Genomic DNA, 5,736 nt, shown 5'->3' with positions numbered 1-5,736 from the left:
TATTTAATAGGTTGCTTTCTAGTGAACATTGGATGTTATTGCTATTTCAACCTCACTCACATTCAGTGGCGTTCTTGAATCCCATTAACCTTCAATTATGCATTGAGATTAAAAATATAGTTAGGCTGTAAGTTTATATAAGTTTCACTCCTTAAAGTATATTATCTGTTCAATAGTATTTGTTTGCTAATTAAAATACGTTTATTATGTATAGTGCTTTCACACTATATGATACAGAAAAAAGGAAAAAGAGTTGGAAGTCTAAAATATTATAGTCCAAAGGTAAGTAACATTCAACTTTATAAAACATGAGATTTAAATTATAAGTATACTAACAAGTATATGTAATATACTTTTATATTTGTCTATGTTATCAGTGCCAACAACAACCAAAAACCACAGAGTGCAGTATCTACTGCATGAAGTATGCTAGGGATCTAATTTCACAAGAAAGAACCATAGCATATCTACCGAATAATGTAATAATTAAATGTGTTTACTTTTTAACTTTAATAAAGTTATATTTTAATTACATATATATTTGGCATGTAACTTATAATTTCAATTATTTGTAGTTCAATTCAGACTTACCGTATACTGATGCTGAACTTAATGATGGCATGCATGCTCAGTATCTATGTGAGGGGATTTAGTCATTTTTGGAACTTTGTATTTCTTTTATTAGAAATTGTTAGAACTAATCAAATACAAAATCAATCTAACAAATTATAGGTTGAGTTAATTTAGCTTTATGATGTGCATACTGTGCTAAATATTCATTTTATGACAAACTAGTTTTTTTGGAACTTTGCTAGATATCCATTTTTTTGGAACTTTTTTGGAACTATGTATTTCTTTTATTTAGAAAGTGGTAGAACTAATCAAATATAAAGTTCATGTTACCAATGTTAATTTAATTTAATTTTTTATGTACATTCTTTTACTGCAATTGTTGCGTTGATTTTGAAACCAAGGGGCATTGACAGCATATTTGCATATTTGTAGTGTGTTCTGGTGTGGAAACTTTGCGACAGTTAAAAATTGTCACCATAGACAATCAATCATGACACCTAATAAATTTTGGCGTAGCTACCCCTACGCCGACATAGGCAAATACAACAGTTAGTCGACTGTCGTTGTTGCTCAATGGTGACAGTTAAAAATTATTGGGAAATCTCGTTTTTGTAGTAGTGTTATATGTAAGTAAGATTGTCCGATTACATGGAGTGCCAAAATCTATAATCTCAGATAGAGGGTTTGTGTTCACTTTATGGAAGAGTGTACAACAAGCTATGGGGACGAGGCTTAAACTTAGTACGACCTTCCATCCCCAAATAGATGGTCAATTAGAGCAAACAATACAGAATCTAGAGGACATGTTGAGGTCTTGTGCACTCGAGTTTTCGGAATCATGGAGGCGATATTTACCTCTAATAGAATTCGTTATAATAATAGCTACAAGTCTACTATTGGAGTGGCCTTGTACGAGATGCTATATGGACGCAAATCCAGGACACCCCTACATTGGGATGAGGTGGGGGAGAAACAAATTCTAGGACCAAAAGCAGTGAGAGAGACCACTGAAGTCGTTGCCAAGATTTGGCAGAGGATACTGAATTCTCATAGTAGACAGAAAAGCTATGCAGATCTTAAGAGGAGAGTTAGAATTCTCAGTAGGTGATCGGGTGTTTCTGAGAGTATCACCTACGAAAGGGGTTATGCGTTTCGGGAAGAAGAGAAAGTTAAGCCCAAGGTATAAAGATCCATTTGAGATCTTGGAGAGAGTTGAGCAACTTGCTTATCGCTTGTCTTTCCCCCTGCGCTCGCTAAGATGCATAATGTGTTCCATATTTCCATGTTGAGGAAGGATGTACGCGATCCCTCCCACGTGTTGAGTAATGAAATGTTGGAACTAAAGTAGGACCTGAGTTATGATGAACAACCAATGCAAATCTTGTAGACAGAAGTCAAGGAACTAAGGTTCAAGAAGATTTCACTAGTAAAGGTCCTGTAGAAAAATTGTTCAGCAAGAGAGGCAACCTGGGAGTTGGAGGAGGACATGAGGGAATGCTACCATGAGTTGTTTGGTAAGGAATAATTTTGAGGAGGAAATTTCCTTTTAAGGAGGGTAGATTGTAGGGATCCAAATTTTATTTTATTTTATTTGTTATGTTTTTACTTAAATTTTTGTTTATTAGAAAATAATTTGAATTGTTTGTTTTATATGAATTAGGATTTAATTGATTTATTTGTAATAATTGTGTAACTTGTTTATTTTATTATTAGTGCTACATTTTTATTTAGTGTGACAACATTATGTGATTAGAATAGGTTGCATTTTTATTTATTTAGTGCGCGTGTGTGTGTATGTGTGTCGAAATTGTGTGTGTGCGTGTATGCCAAAATTGTTTGTGTATGTGTGGACTTGTTTTATTTTTATTTCATTTAATTTAAGAAAATAAAAGAAAATGGGTTGTCATCTTTTGGGATAAGATGACAAGGCTTATCTAATAGATTGTGTTTACATTGGGATAGGGTTTAGGTGAGGTGTAAGGAGAGGAAATTGTGAGATTTGGGCTTAATTGGTGAGATCGAAGCATATTTTGTGGGATAAGAATTTGAGCTTTCACTCCTAGGTTTTTCACTAAGGTTTCGACCACCTAGTCTATAAATAGGATGAGAAGTATTGTCTTCTCTTTTAGCCACTTGAAACTGAAATCAAAAGAAAAAAAAAGGGGAAAAGGCAAAGCTTTTGTCCTAGAGGAAAGGAAGAAGAGTAAAATGTTAAGGTCTAAGGTGGTATGGCTTAATTTGTAGTTTGGATTCTATTTTCTTTCGTCCTTTCCTAATTTAGATTAGTATATGTTTTCATAATCAAGGTTTGGGTTTTGGAGACATAGCCTAGAGGGACACAAGCTTTGGGTTCGGTCACCATCAAGAAAATCAAAGTAAGGATTTAAAACTTTTGGTTTTGGTAATAGAAACATGCTAGTTTCTTTGTGTTGTTGAACCTTTGGTTTTGGAAAAGGTTATAGTGTAGCGTTTGCCTTATTTTGTGGGGTTTTGGAATATAGTTCAAATTGTTTTGTCTCTTGTTGATTAAAGGTTCTAATGCAAGCATGTATGAAATGATGATTTTGAGAAATGGATTTTTCGGGTTCGGCTAGCATGGTAAATGAGTTATAGAAAATGTTTTGATTGTTTTAACTTATTTCTACGAATTGTTTGAGAAGCAGAATGCATGCTAGGATGTCATGATCTATGTTGTCGAACTGTTTTGGTTGATTTTGGAGCAAAAGTTTCGACCACTATATTGTTTAAAGGGTTTTGGATTTGTTTTGGATGAATGATTATTGCATTGTATTTTTCATACATTAGGGAGAATTTTAGAGTTTCTTGATTAATCAAAAACTATTTTGTGAGCACTATGAGTTTCAGTCATGACATTGTTTTAGGCCTAGGTATCTATTGTAAATTGATTTAAGGCATGATAAATATTTATGTACTAAAACTAATAGAAAATGATGCTAGGTTTTGTGTATTATTATTTATTTTTATGAGCATGTTGTCCTATGATTCTTGTCTTGATGATTTGAATAAAGAAGCATTATGTGATTTTGTTATAAACTTAGTTGTTAAGTCCTATGTGTATTTCGGCCTAAGCTATATTGCATGGTGTGATGCGTAAATGAGATTAAGGATTATTAGGGACTTGCATAGGATGTTAGAAAATATGTTAGACCTATCTATGTATTGTTTGTATATAATATTAGTGTGTTATTGGTCATTTTATAATTCTATGTTACTTGCTGAATTTTATTGTTTATATATTTATTTAGCAAGCATGAGTAAACTAGTAGTGAGTTTGATGCCATGATTTCATGATAAATGGTAAAGATGAAAATGATTAGTTTCATATATTTGGTTCTTTCATTTCATTAAGAAAACCTATAATTTTATGTGAATTTATATGCTTGAAAGATTAAACGCAAATAAATGAATGACATGTCGAATTTTAACTTTTTAGGTTTATGAGATTAGCAAGCATGTGTATCTAAGGGTAGTTTTTGTACCATGATGATATTGTATTTATAATATGAATGCCCTGATTTTATGTGATTAGGTATTCTAGAAAGAGAATTAAATATAATTACCTTTTTATTTTTAGAAAAGTGTTATTTCTTATTGTGTGGTTGGATTTGAAAGCATGTTAGAACTTGATTAATTATTTTGGTAATATTATTTCTAAAAATAAATTATGAATATTAAAATATATGTCTGGATTAAAGTTTGGTATCCTTAGCCTATTGTTGATTTAGGCCATGATTAGTTTGTGAGTTTTGGGATTAAGTCTTGTTGCTTGATTTCTAATGGTTTTAAGATGTCAAAATGGTAGCAAGCAAGCTAGAAAAATTAATAGGTGATTCGTTAAGTGTTAATAATGCTTGCTGAGTTTTTATAAAATTGTTAAGATATAAGTGTATGATATCATAAACTTTGGCATAGTTTTCAAGAATGGTCCCATGTATGCATGTTACATGCAAATGCATTTTTATGCATAATTATATGTTAATTGAGTATTTCTAAGGTCCTTGCTTGAAGACCTTTAAGATTGATATGTGTATCGACATTTTTTTATGATGTTATGTGTGACATGCAAGCATGATTATGTGTACGAGTTATGCTAGAATCTAGAAAGTAGTGTAACATGTTATGAGATATATGTCATGCGTGCATGGCCCATGCACACTTGGGATACATTTAGATGTGTTCATGTGTGTTTTACATGATATTAAGACAAGTGTTTTGACTATTATTCTAGGCTCGTTGTGAAGTGTTCCCGCTTTAATTTTGCTTGGGCCTGAGGTGAGGAAGTTAGCTAGATTTCTGAGTGGATTTTTAGTTATGATGATATGTATGGAGCTAGACTTGTATATGTTTGGAATGAACTCAAGTTATGACGATATGTATGGATTTATTTGTGTTTGCTTAACCTAGTGCTGCGACATTATAAAAGGAAGACGTGCCCAAGTTTCTGGCCAAAAGGGAGCCATGGAAGTGACCAAAATGGAGTCACATGTGATCATTGGACAATAGGGGTGCCATGATCTTATGTTGTATGCTTATGATTATGTTGCTTATGACCTTACGTTGAATGTTTATGCTCATGATGCAAATGACATTATGGTTATGATTACGATCTTATGATGTACGATTATGCTTATGCCGCAAATAGTCTCATGTTTATGATTATGACTTATGATGATAATGATTTGTATAAGAAAAATGTGTTAAGAATGTATGAGATATGTTGTATGTCATGTTTGTAATTCCTTACTGGACTTTTAGGTCACCCCCTTACTTTTCCCCCTTGCAGGTAGAAAATAGATGGACTTGTTTGGGCATGCATGGTGAGCTGAGTCAGTTTTCCATAAGTGTGTATGTATGTTGCTGGGAGCCAATGAACGAGGAAACGATCTGGAACAATGTAGTGCCTTTGAGTCTTTCTTATGTTAATTTATCAATGAGATGTATTTTAGTTATTTTAAGACTGCATAAAACTCTCTTTTGTTTTGAACATTGGATTCAAACTCTGCTTATATTTCCAATAAAGTCCCACTGTGTTTTCAAACAAAGTTATGAAATCTTTTGATCTATTATTAAAGCTAGTATTTTAATAAACATAGGAAATTGGGTGCCTCTGCCCTTGGTTTGGGCTCTCTTACCCTATGCCCA

This window comes from Humulus lupulus, chromosome X, assembly GCF_963169125.1.
Source record: "Humulus lupulus chromosome X, drHumLupu1.1, whole genome shotgun sequence".
In the NCBI taxonomy this organism is placed as follows: domain Eukaryota; kingdom Viridiplantae; phylum Streptophyta; class Magnoliopsida; order Rosales; family Cannabaceae; genus Humulus; species Humulus lupulus.
Note: the sequence above shows the minus strand (reverse complement) of the source record.